Below are 17,182 nucleotides of genomic sequence, written 5' to 3'. Positions count from 1 at the left end.
CCCTCAATGCAGTAGATTCAGTGGTGGAGGAGGTTCAAAGTACTAAGAACCTGAGAGCAAGAACCTACAGCAAAGGATGCTTTCAGATTTTATGCAGCAAAAATTTACCAAAAAAAGAAAAATTGCAAACTAGACATCCCTCCCCCTCTCCATCTCCCACTGGTGATATCTCCACCCTTGTTCTCTACTTACATGCTCCCTGTCTGGTAAAATTCCTCTTGAACTCTGTATAGTTGTCCAGCTTCAACACGGGGCTGGATTTTGTCACTACCATGTTCCCTTCTCTACCTTTCCAGTACAAACAGGACAGATCATACCTGGAGACAGAGACAGGACACTTGAACCCTAGGCTAGGGTCTGTTTCACTGATGGATCTTCCAGCCTCTGGGCTGGGGTTGTTTTTTTTGTAGATTTTTATATAAATATTGTGATTTTTATATAATTACACAGTATATTGGTTACATACAATTTGTTACGAATGCCTCACATGTATTGTGTTCTACATATATGGTGTATGTTACATGAAATTCATACCAATTTATATGCAGACACTACAGGAAATGCTTTTTATAGATATCTATAAATGTGTTTATGAAGTTTGCTATTACATAAAACCACCAGCAACAGCTTCTTGAGGAACCCAGTTCTGTCAGTGTATGTTAGGTAAGATCTGAAGCACTGTACGGAGCTCCTCAGGAGACGTCGCCTTCGCGCTGCCTCGCTCCTGCTTCCTGATTACATTTAGACAAGAAGTAGGGGCTCAGAGTGGGCTGTTCTGAGCCCGAGGAAATTTGAAGAGCAGAAGAGTTCAAATGGCACCAGCCTTGAATAGTGCCTGAAAAAGAGTCGTGGGAATGCGATTTTGGAGGTAGACACATCAGTCTCACTTAGACCTTGCGCTAGTTATCTGCAGCCAAGCCCAGATCAAGCCCCCAGGCTAGGAAGCTGACTGATAGCTTTATTCCTAAATCTTTCATTGATATACTGTTCCCAGGGACTGTCCCATGATTTCTTTCTAGGCTGCAGTTTTCCAGCTGCTCAAGTATTACTTAACTTTGACTTTGTGAGTCAAATCTCAGCAGCTGCTTGTGTAGCTTGGTGACATCATTGGGTGAAGTATCTATCTTCAGAAATAAAGTACTATTGGTTTGTACCAAACATCTCTGTAATCACTGGAATCTATCCCACTTGCTAATGCAGAGCAGGGAGGGCTGAGTAACAGGAAAATACATTTAATATAATAGATTATTGCTCTGTAGGGCAATTTGTCAGAAACGGTTGGGAAGGGTGTGATCCACGTTGACTCCTGCAAGATCACAGCAAGGGAGGGAACAAGAGACGGCAATTTCTGGAATGAGGAGCAGGGAAAGGGTGCAAAGAGCAGGATAAGCAATTCTCAGCAGCTCTTTGGAAAAATATAAACAATCTGGTAAGGGGGAGGAGGTGTGGGAACTGAGCAGAAGCAAATTAAAAGGATAATTAGAAGAGAAAAAAAAAATGAGTTGCTGAGTACATTTTAGCTGGTGAAGCCAGGGATTTCAGATGTATTCACAGCAGACAGATGGTAAAAAAAGGGAAAAAAACCAACAACCAACAGCACACCCTATAATCAGTTCCTTAGCATGAATATTAGGGGGATTTAGTTAAGGATAGGGAATAAGGAGTTGGCAGCCTTAATACACAATTATTTTGTTTTGTATTTTTGCAACAGTGGAAGTGGGATCAGAGCAACCAGAGACATAAGCCACAGCCCTGGTTTATTGTGAGGCATGAGCTGGAACAGTCAAATAATCCTCGCCATCCACCTAGACTGATATTTTAGCTGTAGTTTTCACATTTCCCTGTGTAAATAGTTGGGACTCTCTTTTTTTCTCAGACATAAATGTCTCTGGGCACTTGGAGGCTTAACTAATGAACAAACAGATTAAATAGGTAAGTCATTTGGCCATATTAATAACCAATGCATCCTAAAGAAAAGAGTGGAAATAAAGAACAAATTAAAAACAACTCAAGCACCCCATCCCCTGATTTCTGATAGCATCAAATAGCAGAAGCTGCAATAAGAAAAACAGAAAAGAAGGGAAACCGTTTCCCCGAGGTGATGAAGAAAGCACACATCTTCCCAATGCAACAGGGTGAAGGGCAGAGATTTCCAAAGCAGCTCTGACTGCAGGGCATCCTCATTGCACGGGGCAGAGGACAACGCAGTGAATTGCTTTGGCTCAGCACCACGAATGCTGTTGTCTTGCTCTGGGTACAAAAATGGCCCCCACAAGCCAGCCTGGAGATCTCTACACAGCGTCTTCCAGAGCCTCGGATCTACGTCTCCATCCTTTGGGGCCAGGTGGGGTGTCCCTGTGACATACTCTGGCAGAGATGCTTCAGTTTGTGTTGCTTTTCTTATTTAGTGGCTAAACAGAGATACTTTATACAATATGAGTTTTCCTGAGGGATGTACTTCAACAGACGGCTTGTTTCACCTGTCTAGTCTAAAGCTGGGCTAAACCTATAGTCAAGATGAAAAGAATCCTCCCACAGACTTGGAGAAACCCTAAAAATGGGAAATATTTCATTAAAAAAAAAATCCAATTCCCACTGAAATTACTAGCAGAGCTCCCATTGATTCAATTAAGAGAAGAATCACAGTGTTTATAGCCCCCAATCCTGCAAATACTTAAGGACATCTGACTCACGAGGACAGAAACCAGAGGCAAGCTATTCACACACTTTATTATTCATGGAATCATGACTCTGGACAGCATAGACGAGACCAAATTAATTTTAAATAGAGGAGTATTTTTATTGAAGGCCCAAACTTTCAGATAATTTTGCTGATTTCAACAATATTTGAAATTTGCACTGCCTTGCTAATTGGAGAGAATTACAACAGAGGAATTACTAAAAGAAGAAAGAGTAAAGGTTTGGGCTTTTTGATGTTTGCTTTCAAAATGAAATGGAAATTAAATGGGAATGAAAGAAAAAAAAAACCCAAACACAACCTTTGTGATTCCTCTAATGTAGTCTCTCCTATGAAGATGATTTGAAGTGTTGCAATATATACATTATCGGTTCATGTCTGGTTGCAAATACATTGTGGTCTGTGTGGTTTGGTTTCTTTAGCTGCTGCCAAGGTACTGTAATCTGTATACAAAAAGAAAAAGGATTTTCGTAAGTGTGTGTGCCACAGATAGGTGTGAGATCAGCAGGGAGAGTTATCCATCCTAACCACAGATCTCCCATATTTCCCTTCACTCTTATGTTGTGCTGTGTTGAGCTGTGAGTCTCTGGACATGGTCATGGCTACAAAGACCACCAACTCCATGAGAGGGCTGCAGCCTTCCCGGCCCTGGCCAGGGGGCCAAGTAAAAAACTGGGCAGACTCTCTCTCCACAGTCTTTGCAGACAAAGTCCATGCTGTGCCATAGCTTCCCCAGAAACCTTCGGAGGCAGCTCCCCAGCCTCCCTGCTCCCTCCAGGCCAGCAGGACCAGTCTCACAATGAGCTGTGTTAAACGTTATCAGCTGTGGGATGTTTCCTGCAACAGCTCTGACACAGGTCACGTTTCCTCCAAGCCTCTGCCTCTCCCAGCTGATGGATGCCTCAAGTCCCTTTTTGCGCTGCTTGAAGCAGGGAACAAAAAGGCCTGGAGTACATGACACAGAAAGAAATGCCAGAATATGGTGGACAACACCGTATTCACTGGAGACACAAGCTTCCTTTCAGAAGAATTTCTGAAGAATAAAAGCCTCCATTTCCCCCTGGCAACAAGCCTGGCTTTGCAACAGCTATTTCCGTATTTCACTCGTTTCATCTTGGAGGCTGTGATTCCTTCATAGATCAGAACTCGCATCACTTCATCTCCCACTTAACTAATTTGATGAGGAAAATGGAACTGCTATGGTGGCAATTTACGTGTATTAAAGAAAAAAGTTAATGCAAAATTTTGATTCACCAAATCTAAAGTCCATTTCCATTACATTTAATAAGTTCAGCCTCTCAGTTCATCTGTACTTATCTTTAAGTCTGCATGGCTGGGTGGCATTAGAAATAAGAAGATTATTCATAGTAGGGTGCTCTGCCTGTGAACTTTTTCTTAGCTCTCAGTAGAGATAAAGAATCTTTGCTCAACTGTATATCATTTCATAATCACAAGTGGTCAGCTTTTCTGCTCTTATAAAATCAAATCTCACACCATCAGCCACAGACCTTTCAAAAAATACCGAAAGGGCTATAATTAATTCAAACAGAGTAATCATTAAAGTAGGAGGATAGTCTGACACATACTTTTTTATTTCCCTCCAAGCATACATGAATTATGAGATCCAAATCACAGCTCTTCTAAGAGACTAGTACATGCATTTGGGTAGGGAGAAGGGAGGGAAGGGAACTTGCTACATGAACTCTCACCCTTTCAGTGTAAATCCACGCACAAACTATTTGGGTCTGAAGGCCTGAATCCTGATGGGATACACCTCATCAAAGAAAAGGAGGCAAGGAAGTAAGCCTGAAGAAATTGCTCTGCAACAATTGGCATTAGTGTAGTGGGGAGGGAGCATGCTAAAAGGCTGCCTCTGAGGTGGCAGCGGGTTCTTAAATTCTGAAAGATTTAAGGAGTGATTGGAAGAAAAAAAAAAAAAAGGCAAGAGAAAAACTTCCACGCAGTCTTGCAGCAGCAGCAGCTGGCGCTTCCTTGTCTGTGGAGTCAAGGAGAGGGAGCGAAGCCCTTGGAGCTGGCGTGGGAGCAGGTGGGGGAAGGCGCCACTGTTATTTGCAGCAGACGTTCCTTAGCAACAACCTTGAGCAGATGGGAGCCCGGGTACCGCTGTGCTGAGGCTCTGTCAGCAGCCCCCCATCCCCCTCAGCCTCTGCCCTGGGCAGGGGGAGGTAAGGCAAGACAGCAAAGTCTGCCAGAGAGCTTTTCTCCAGATAAAAAGAAAGGGATCAGGAGATCATCTTTGCTTGTGCTAGCTTGAAGCCCAAAGAGACGTGAACAAATTTTATTAAACAAGTTTGATAAATACGAACAACATTGTTGTAATTAGATATACAGTAATGATAAGTAATTACAGAAGTGTTACACGCATATATATACATACATACAAACATATTCTCTTACTATGTCTGAGTAACTTGGATTTCTAGGGATGCTGAGAAATCTTGGAAACTTAAAGAAAATATACATGACCAAAAGTGTCTTAAGGATATCCTGAACCACATCTGGGGAAAAAAATACAAAGCTACTTTAATCTGCATCGGAAGTAAAATATAAGGTGATGCATGATCCACACTTACAAAGGTTATTTGAAAATGGACAGCTCAGAGATACAGAGGATTTCTAAGAAAGTATACATTGACAGACAGATGTATTACCAAATTAAAGAAAACGGGTATTTTCTATGGGATAACTAATTAATCTTATACATGGAGAACATGGAGAATCATCAAAGTTGAACATAGCTAACAGAGCTGCCTGTAGGCAGTACCCATAAGACTGTAACAAATACCACCAAGTTGCTCTGGCACCCCTTTTTTCTTCAAAATCAGGTGTGCAGAATTGAGCAGTCTGTTACTGTATATGTAAATATTGTCTTATTATCATTAAAGGAAAATAAATTCTACTGCCTGCAATTGATCTGGCAACACGCCCTTGAGACTTGGTTGCAATCTGCATGCAAAAGCAATGGGTAATAAAAGTACAAAGGCTGTAAAACTTCATGGTCAATAAAGAGCCATAATTGTCTCTAGGGGGAAGGACAAAAGCCCTCTTTTGAGAGTTTGTACATAATAAGACGTGGTGGGATTTCGTGCACCTTCTCAGGGGTAGGATGTTGTTTGAAACATGTCTATGGCCAAATTAGGATTATATCAGCCAGATTTATGCCCTCAATGACTCTTTTCTATTAATATCACCATTAATGAAAACCTGATAGGCTAATTGATTTACCTTGGTTGATTACCTTGATTAATCAGGACCTAGGTGAACATCTTAAAGACTTAGGAATAGCTCTGTAGCCAGCAAAAGCAGATAAACTCTTGATTATGTATTCTGGTGAGTCAAGCTCACCCATATGGGATCTCATCTCCTGTGTCTCCATTTCCCTTCTGCTAATCTAACCTCTTAGCAACATTTTAACAATTCCTGTGGGTGATACAAACATTGAATAGAAATTGGAAAACTACAGATGAGTCTGAACTTACTTCCATTAAAGCAAAGGAATGCTTTATTCCATTAATTTCAAGGACACTAGTCTGTGATAATGGTATTTAATATTATTTCTTTGGCAATGTCTGGAAAAAATGAGAAGAACTCCTTTTTCTGGCTTCTGTAGAAATATAAATCAAAAAGAGCGTAGCTACAGTAATGCTGAAGTGTTTTCTTTTATCAGAATTTGCTCAATAGCCAGAATTGTGCAATTTTGAGGAGATGGTTAGTTTTACAAGCTTCTCATGTGCATCCTACCACTTTGTCCATTTCAAACCCTTCAGTCCACTTCCTCGTTGTTATGGTTTGAGAAAACCCGCAACAATTTATTGTCATTTAGACAATTATTCTATTACCCAATGACCCCTCCCCACGTGGAAAGGGGAATCGGGGAACACAAAGAAACACAAGGGTTGAAATATAAGTAGATTTAATAGGACAAGACTAAATAATTAACAATAATACCAAAGAACCAGTATTAATCCTGATACTAACATAAGATATACAAAGATTATACTTAGCCCATTCTATCAGCAGGAAGCTGTGCACTCCCAGTAGGGGACAGCAAATGTGGGACACTGCGAGAGCTGTGGCTTCGGGAGGAAGGGAAGGGCTCAGGGGTCCAGCACCGGGGCAAGGAGTTCTCTGGACGGCTGTCATCAAGGGAGAAAGAACTATGAAGCAAACTTTTCTAATTTATATTGAATGTGACATTCATGGCACCGTTGGCCAGTCTGGGTCAAGTGCCCGGGGTGTTGCTCCTCCTCGTTCCTGCACCTGGCAAGGCTCGAAAACACTGAGACCTAGCTGGCTATAAAGTAAATATTTTCATGAATTCAGACACTAGAGTCTTCTAAAAGTGCAGTTTTCCCAGGTGTTAGAAGAGAAATTAGGCGTGTCGCTCAACCCAGGACACTTGTCCACCAGGTTACCAAAGATTCTGATGATTCCCAGCTTCTTGACACCTCAACTACCAGATGGAGCAAGATCAGAGCACAGAGAGGCTTTATGGATCCTCAAGAGCCAAAACGCCCTGTATACTAGCTAGAAGAGTCTCAGAGTCTCCAGGGTTTCCACAGCTCCTGTTCATCAGCTGCGGAGTCAAGGCTCAATCCCCTTTCACAGGTAGTTTTCAATTGTTATTTTTTCCTCTGAGGAGCAGTAAAACAAAATTTCAAAAAATCAGTTCCTATGTGAAAGATTTACCTGCCCAGACTCCTTAATCCAAAACCCGGGAGCAGGCTGAACCAGCTTTGGCACACAGGCAAAGTAATATCTTTTTGTTCAGGACATCAATGCATGGTCTTAGATGTTGCCATTTCTCAGTTTCAAGTTAGTGTCCTACCAGGTCCATTTCTATGCAGTGCAAAGTAGACTGGACTAAACCATGGGGGTGGTGTGTGTTAATTTATTTATTTATGTATTATTCACTGTAACAGTCAAGGAGGTTTCACAGGATGAATTACACGTCTCAGCTGAAAGGGCAACCTTTAGCCAACAGGCAGTACCGTCATACGCTACTCAGATGTCAGATCATGCGCACATTTGGCAACTCCTATAAACCAATTGTGCTGAATCCGTGTATGCCTGCCTTGGCTTCTCTACTGTACTGCAAAACAGCCACGGCAGCACTTCACCAGATACTATCCCTAGCTGCCTTAAATGCGAAATAAGTTTGATGTAGAAGTGTCCAGGTAGGAATTTGCAGTACTTCTGTTACATTGATTGATGCCACTTCTTCACTTAAACAATGGCTACAAGTAGTTCAAGCAGGCAGGTAAGGGCAAGATAAAGCAAAAAACCAATATTATTATTGTTGTTGTTATTTTAGCACAAACAAATTGCGACTGCAATCTTTCTCCAATCAGTAGTAGCAATTACAACTTACCATCTTCTTAGCCATTATCAGGCAACAGTTCTCAAAATGTTATAAGGGCAGGGACTGAGGTTAGCAGGCAATGCCCATACACATCACTCTTGCCTCACAGCTGCTGCCAGCATGTCCATTTTCTTTTTGTTTAATGAGGTAATTTGAAATATCTTCTCTCACCCCTCTTTACACCCATAAAGCAAAAGCCACTACTGATGTTTCCAAGACAAGAATACATGGTTTTGTATTCTTTATCATTTTATCCTTCATCAGGGCTGATTCTTTTAACTGGTAGGAGAGCCAACTTCACGTATCATAGAATATGCCCTTTTTTTATGCAAAGCATTAGCTAGAATGACATTTCAGCACTGATCCTGAGAAAAGGACACTGCAAAGTGTCTTTATGGTGAGATAAATCCAGTGTAGCATGAATAAAAAAATTTCCAGTGCATTTCCATTCTGATTATGTATCTACTTGGAAATCCAGATAGCTTGTTTAAATCATCAATCTACTGGGTTCAATGCCATGGAAATTGCAAAGAAGTTCTGCTTTGCAGGACCTCCTGCACTGTATCTTGTTGAACAAATTTGAATGTGCTTATGTGCAGAGCAGAGAAATTTGTGACACTTCTCTGTATGGATTGTCTCACTTTTCATACTAAGCTGACTTTTTCAGGCTTCAGTTCAGCAGGTTATGTCACTTGACTCCAAAATAATTATTTTGAAAAAGATTGTGCTTTTTTCTTTACTTCCATAGTAAATCTACTCTCTGGATTTTTTAAAGGGTTCATAGGACCCTTTTTTAAAGGATCCACATCATGTATAATTTACTATAGTATTTTTGTGCAAGTATTATTATTACCTTTATTTTTCACTCATAAAAGTAATAACATGGGAAACAACTCCTTAATTAAGTTTTTGAAGATTCGTCCTTTTTTAGAAATTCCACTATTCCAGCTAATCCCTAAAGGTAAAGAGGAAATTTCCCTGCCAATGATGCAGGCATCAAATAGCAAGGGATGTGTTTCTGGTGCAACCATTGTAATTGTCTCCAAGCATACAGATGGTGACCTGTGGGACAGGGAAAGTCTTGGTGCAGGTTTTTCCAACCAACCCTTTTGCTTACAGGTTACTTTGCTCTCAAGGTACTTCACGTATTACACAATGTCACAGTCGTTACAGGATACACAGATACAATGCTGAGGCTGAAGCGAACAATTGCAGAATGAACTTTTATATTTAACTCTGATTTAGAGGGAGGAAGGAATATGATCTCAAAACTGCTATTTAAGAAGGGCTTGCAAAGAAAAATAAAACCCAAGATGGAAGAGGTCATTCTTGGACAGCTTCTTGGATACCTTCTCTTTCTTTCTCTCTCTCTTCCTTTTTTTTTTTTTTTTTTTTTTTTTTCAATTCTGACAATGCATATCTATTTCATTCCTTTTTGGTTTGGACACTAAAAAATCTCATTATATGAAACTCCCTGTATTTCACTTACCCTGAAGGATACTTAGAAGTAGCTGTCGTTTTTTTTGTTTCTTCATGGCATTTCTTTTAATATCCCTTTTTCCTGAATTTTAATTTTAAAGGTTGTCTTGTGTTAAATATTTCAGATGTTCTGGCACACTCTTAATTCAGGCCTCCTAGCACTTCTGCAGAACCACCTCCTGCAGGAGTGAGATGCATCTTTCATGCCAGATTGACTTATGATTTCCCTGTGACAGCCACTCCTCTCCTTCTCTACCTTTCTGAAGTAAAAGTATGATGCGACCTCCATGGTACAGGGACAGATTGGCAGCAATCTCCTAAGTCCTCGTGCACCAGCATAACCTCTTGTGCAAAGTAGAGACAAGGACCACCATAAAGCCAACACACAGAGCGTGAGGGATAAACCACCTTAATCCCTCCAGTCAGCTTGTGGCATGGCTGGAAGAAGACTGAACATAAAAATGAGCTTCTCAGATCTGGCTTGTCTGAGTACCACCACAGCTGTAGGTCTATTCTGAGCTCTGTTCTGGACAATTTAAATGTGTAAGAGGAGTCAGCAATCCATATTCTCCACCCAAATATTAGTACACCCTCACTCTCTTTCCTTAGAGCAAAACTCCATGTCTGTGTCCAAGCCTCCCACCATCCTAGGACCCAGAGCTGTCATCATGAGCACATACCTACAGCCATCACTCCCCTCCTGATACTTTCCCCATCTGTGCTTGCATCACCAATTCAGTGCTTCCTGCCTTATCCTTCCTTGCCAGTTGTTTCTCACCCATCCTCTTGGATGTTAATGGCCACGCAGGCATTTAGACTGAAGTACATGTGTTCTGACCCCTTGCCTCAGATACATCTCTTTGAAGAAGCCACCAGGAGCAGCTACCTCATTGCTTTTGCATTTGCTTGTGCCCTATCAATGTCATGCACACTGTGCTTGGTAAACTTTAGAATAAACTATTCCAGACACCTGAGCTGCCTGTCTATCTGTCTCTTCACTAGCAATAAGGTCACTCTTTGAAAAAAAAAAGCAATAAAACTTCCTCTAAGTAGAAGGGAATGACCTTTATTTGTTGTGTGTCTAAGTAAACTACATAAAAATAACATGAAAACTGTGCATGAGATAACCAAAGATGGTAAATTTAGGCTGACTCTTTGTCCTTAACTTGAACTGTTCAACCAGAAAGTATAGAGTTGTCATGGTTTGTTTTGTATAAACAAAGATTTGGCTGCACATCAGATTCTCTTGGGATGTGTCATTCGGCTATACGCTTAATATATTTTCAGGTACTTCCTGAGCTGTCCATTATATGAGACAGAATCAGTGGGAAAGCAGGAATGCTGAAAAACCATCACTGGAGATCAGAGTCCCTTAGGACCAGATGCTATAAAGCTAAATCACAACAACAGAGTCCCTGCCCAGACAATTCAGAAGTTAAATGCCAGAAGGGATACAACAGATGAGCCATTCAGCCAGGCAGGGGAAGGGAAAAGAAGAACAGGCACTGGCTGAATGGATCTGATAACAAAAAGAAGGAAGGTCAAAAGAAAAAAGCTTGTGAAACTTGACACTGCAGTTTCTCACACATATGGGAGTTATGGTAGGGAAAGCATCAGTAAGCTTGAAGAAGAGTTCAAGAGAAACATGCGTGTGGGGCTATCTTCCGTTCTTAGTCATCTAGAACAGTCTTTTGGGTGACTATGGGCTTTTATAGTCTATCCAGTTTGAAGCCAAGTGTTCTGAGATTAAAACCATACAACAAAACACCTTAAAATATAAAATTCAAAACCATATCAAGTTAGACTTGGGACACTTGTGAAAAAAAAAAATTCACACTCTGAGAAGTCAGACTGCTTTCCAACTGGGTAGCCAATGTAGGTGATTTGGTTCATATTTGAACCCAGTTGAATCCTCATTAGTCTCTGCAGTTCAAGAAAAAAAAAAACCACAAACAAGCACTAAAATAATCCTAAACCTGATCCACTTAACAAAAATTTAAGGAAAATAGAAGCACTGAACTTGTATTAATTGGAGGTCACAGTTTTTATTTATAATCTATGTGAAAATACATTCAAGATATGAATCACGATGTGTTCTTCACTACAGGGTTGTCCCTTGTAATTGATGCCCTAATAAGGCTCAGTGCCCTCTGGAAATACTGTCTTCCTAACCCTAATAATTGTAGACCTAACTGCTGGCACACTGCTAGCTCCTGGATCATTTGGTTGCTGGAACTGATGCTTATTTCTGGCCCTGGGAAATAAATAGAAGACTCATGGATGATTTCTCAAACAGCAAAGTCTCACATTGATCACCAGTAAACCAGTCATTTGTCATCTGATAGTTCTCATCCATCTTGGCAGAAGAAGAAGGTGTAGCAGTGCCCCACCCAGGCTAAGCCAGATATCTTCCTGCCTCAGGGACAAACTGTTGCGGGTTAACCATGGTGGGCAGCTGAGTACCACACAGCCACTCGCTCACCCACCCCCCCCTCAAGTGGGATGGGGAAGAAAATCAGAAGGGCAAAAGTTACAAAAGTCCTGACAAACTTCTCCCCTACACACACACCAGTTTTATTGCTGACATGACGTCATATGGTATGGGATATCCCTTTGGTCAGCTGGAATCAGCTGTCCCAGCTGTGTCCCCTCCCAGGTTCTCGTGCACCCCCAGCCTACTCACTGGTGGGTGGTGCGAGGAGCAGAAAAGGCTTTGACTCTGTGTGAACACCGCTCAGCAATAACTAAAACATCAGTGTGCTATCAACACTGTTTTCATTACAAATCCAAAACACAGCACCACACAAGCTACTATGAGGAAAATTAACCTCAGAAAAAAACAGTACACAAATAAAGACCCACATCTGTCTAGAGTTTTAAATCTGCTCTTTAGTCAAGATTTTGAAATTCAAATGTTGATAGGACTAGAAATGGAACCTCATTCCACTCAAGAGTTGATTGCCAGGAGGTAGTATACTCACCAGAGATGGTCCTTCTCCCCTAGCAGAACAAGGTACAGCAGAAAACATAAACTGGAGAAAAAAAAGAAGCCAAATTTCAATGTAAATGAACAGACAGGTCAAGAGGGAAATGGTTGCAAGATGGGACAGTCACTGAGGCAAGAGAGCTGGTACAGAAGGGAAGTGGATGAAATTCTCCTGCCTCCCAAACTGGGAGAAGGAATCTAAATTTAAACAACCATATTTCTTCATATTTTGTGGAAATACATAAAGAAGACCCAAATTAGTGTACTCTCCAATGAATGGCAAACCCCAATCTCAACTATAATTTAAGCACCAGAGAATCCACATGGGAGGGGAATGTTATGAATTCTCCATCCATAGAAACATGTTTAATGAGAACAACTATCTCAGCATGAGAGTCCACACCAGTGGAGGCTCCACCCTGTACGTTTCACTGCTTGCAGCAGCACTTACTAAAAAAATAGACTCAATTACCTAAAATATTCCACAGTTCCATTTTGGTATTGGTACCTTTCTGATGCGTATTTTATTCTTTTTAAAGCAAAAGAGAGAGATAACAGAAAGAAACAGACAGAAAACCCTGCAATGAATGCTTTTTAAACACAGTTCTCCAGGAGGGATGACCAATGACCATGAGTTATTGTGGGTTTTCGTTGTGCTTCATGACAGCATCACAGTGTCACTGGTATGTCACTAACTTAATTGTGCTCTCTTCCTTCACCAGAATGAGTCCTGACTGAAGAGCCAAACATCTCTGGTGAGAATTCACAAAGCACATCACGTCTTCCTCCCAGCATCAATAAGAAAAAATAATACTGAATGGTCTTATAGACTGACTCAATGTCTTTCTGATCCTTTTTGGAAGGTGGTAGAAATTTTACTATATTGAGTAGATGGCTTATTAAAATAATTTTGGTAAGTAATTTTGTACATTTTGACAGTGGAAAAAGCTACCATCAGTTTAAATTTATGAGTTAAAACCAAAGCACGCTGTAGATAAATTCCCTTATGAGTACTAACACATAAAGGCTTATTCATTTTTATTTTTATTTTTCCATTTTAACAGGAAAGTTTTAACAATGCTTTTTCCATCCATTTAGGCCCAGCTCCAGTTTCAAGGTAAGATGTTGCGAAATATTGTGTCATGGTGTAAAAAATATCAAAACAAAGTGATGGTTCAGCATGACAAGAAAACATATCACTGCCCAGCTGGGATGCCAAGAGGAAAATCAAAGCAAGCACTGGTGTTTGTAGGCTCCTGCACAACATGACAAATATACGTTGTTTTCTCAAGAGGAAGTGTGTAATGAACGATGCTTTGTCGCCTTTGAGAGTCAGCAGCACTAGGAGCAACTGCAGTTCCAGTAAAGCTCTGCTACCTAAAACACTTTTATATTGAGCTGTTGCAAATCAATAGCAAGAAGAACTCCTGTTACTGTATCTTCTACAGGAAAGATTTGATGCAGACCTCCTACAACTGGTTCATAGCTGATGGGGGGCCTTGGAACCCCTTCTGAGAACCAGCAAGGAAGGGCAGAACTCATGGGTTGGGATCCATCTTGCCTCACCTGCCAAGGAGAAGCTCTATCTTCTCCAGGCTTGTGATAAAAGATCCTCCATTTCCAGTGGAGGGAGGCAAGAGATATTTGGTGGGTGGCTAGTCACATCCTAAGCTGACTCCTAAAGGAGGTGCTGAGAGTCTTGGTGCACTGACGGGATGTGATTTTCATTAAAAAGGGAAGGAAGATGGAAAGGAGAGGAGAGAGGGATAGGTATAGGGTGGATTGGATCACTTGTACTCTTCCTCTGGAGCTACGCTGATGCCATGAGGTCCCGGCTTGTCACAGGCTCACAGTACAAACAAGAGACAGAGGAACTGTCATGCACTCTCTACACTGCCCTCTAAAAAGTGTCTCTGTCCACTCAGAGAAGAACATGTATCATGTTAATCAGCTGATCATCAAAAGGGAGGGGTGCCCAAGGAGACCAGAGCTGAGATTGACCCTGGAAAGGGGGAGGAAAGTGGGGAAGCAAGTTGTGCCTGGCAGCTACCTGATTTTCTCATCCCTCTTCTATGCAATAGGATGACATTAGGTCCTGTGATTGAACAGGGGCCTACACATAGATATAAATAAATAAATCAAGATCACTTGCACAAACATGAAAGCTGAGAGTGTTTAATTCTCTGTTACTTTCTTCTCCACACCAGGACTGGACCGCTGTGAGATATAAAGAAGCATTGACTCCATTAGGTTTTCGCTATTCACCGTATTAATCATAATCCAGCTCACCTTTCAAAAAGTAAATAACATCTTTAAGATTATCAGAATGAGTTTTGAGCAACATTTTTCTTATTAAACAAGCACACAGGACTGAGAAAAATCAATAGGAAAGTTAGACTAGACTCCATGTAGAGGGTGTTTGTTATCACCCGTAAGTCACTGTAAAAGATGACAAAGCTGCCACATCATGGAGAAAAGTAATTTTACAGGGCTCAGGTGGGTTCCAGTTTCCGTCTTCTCCCCTCCTGTAATTCAGCGCATCATGTGTTTCCACCAGCTAAATGAATCTGCTAGCCTGCCAGACACAGATGGTCACCACAGTGACAGAGCTCAGTCTGCTCATTTCCATTTTATAGCCCATGATTCCTTCTCTTTTCTCTTTAGCAATAAAAAAAGGAATTCTAATTCTTCACAGGCAGTGCAAGTTGATGTGATTGGGTGAGTGTAACAGCCCACAATTGCAGGCGGCTGCCTGACCACATCCATCCAGGGAAAGGAGGGGATTCTCATTTCAGTTGGCAGGAGGAAACCTGAGTGACCTCCACCACATTCATCACCTGGGTAACACAGTCCACCTCCCTCACTGTCCCATTCACCTCAAATAACTGCAAACAGCAATGTAAATTCAGTGAAATTGGTATAGTTTAGATGAAAGTTATCATGTGGGTAGATTTCGACAAGATATAAGGAAGAAATTTTTTACCCTGAGGGTAGTGAAACACTGGCCCAGGTTGCCCAGAGAGGTGGTAGGTGCCCCATCCCCGAAAACATTCAAGGTCAGGTTGGACGGGGCTCTGAGCAACCTGATCTAGTTGAAGATGTCCCTGCTCATTGCAGGAGAGGTTGGACTAGATGACCTCTAATGGTCCCTTTCAACCCAAACTATTCCATGATTCAATGTATAAAAAACATTTTCATTTCCAGAAGGTCTGATTTCTCTGTGCAGTTTCATAAGTATGAAACTTTAATAAGTAATTACTGATGTTAAGTTTTGGGGGGAAGGGATGTATTTCTTGTTTTCTTATTTGTTTGTCGTTAAGGAAGCAGGTTGGTTTTTTACTAAAATGGAAGTTTGTCTTAAATTCTTTCTTGGTATGTAAGAGCTATTATTCATTTGTATTATAATAAGGCATTAGAGCATGCAGCTGTAGTGGGAAGATCAGTTGGAACAAAAAGAGGTAAGTACTATTCCAGATAAATGTTTCTAATGCAAAGGAAAGGTGATAAAAGGAAAAACAGAGGCAGAGAAGGATTAATTATGTTGCCTGTGGTTTTAGAGCATCTTTGTGTCAGACAGAGAATCTTCATATTTGCCCTCCATGTAGTAAAGTGATTGTAGTGGAAGTTACTGTAGATCAGTGAAAACAAACATATATGTTAGATGATAAGGAAACTGAGAAAAATAATAATAAAGAAAACGTGTGGGTTTTCAGTAATACCTGTTGTGGTACCAATCTCAGACAAATAAGACAGATACTACTTTTCCTTCTCCGCCACTCTGTAGCTACTACAAGGGTAGAATAAAACTCTATTCTACCAGTGACTTCCAAATGGGCGCTAAGCTTTGCAATTCCCTTCTGTTACCTAGATTAATGGGCTATTATTTTCTGTGTTTGTCTTACTACCTTTGTTAATTCTGACTTGAAATGTAGCTACTGATGATCAATAGGGCCTCTAATATGCACATATTTACATTATTAGAAGTAATAAGTCATGCACAGAACTCACAGCTGAGAGTTTACTTTGTTAGCTGTGTTCTCCAGACAGTTTCTTAACCTTCACCTGTCCTCTACATATATTTTGATAACTAGTATTGAGTGACTCTCTAAAGTGAATAGTGTAACCTGTATCATGAAATTAATCAATAGTACTTACTATCCTTGGTATTACATTCTGGGGACATTTAGTTGTACATCTCTGGAGCACAGGGTTGTTTTAACAATGTGTCAATATTAATAGCTGGTTGAAATGAAAACCAATAATTGTATTCCATCTTTAATGATATAAAAATTGGTCCTCATTTGATGTAACAGAATTTTTAATCCAGAACTACACATTCCATGAAAATGGAATTATCTGCAGAATCTTCCCAATTTTGAAGTGAAATTCTAGCTATTGCTGCAAATCTCCTGCCAGTGCACTGAAACCCGGATAGCTTGCAATCAGATTAAGATAATTTTTAAGACAACATCTGCATTTGGTGTCAAAGTCACATCTGTATGAAAGTATGGTTGATGCACACTACAGGCAGGATTTCACTACAAGCAATCACTGTTAAAGGGTGAATAAGTGGTCACCTAGAAAAGCCATATGTGGAGCTGTATGCATGGGAGGAGGACTGCCTCTCCAGGTCTTC

Source organism: Numenius arquata, chromosome 3 (genome assembly GCF_964106895.1).
Source record: "Numenius arquata chromosome 3, bNumArq3.hap1.1, whole genome shotgun sequence".
Taxonomy (NCBI): Eukaryota; Metazoa; Chordata; class Aves; order Charadriiformes; family Scolopacidae; genus Numenius; species Numenius arquata.
Note: the sequence above shows the minus strand (reverse complement) of the source record.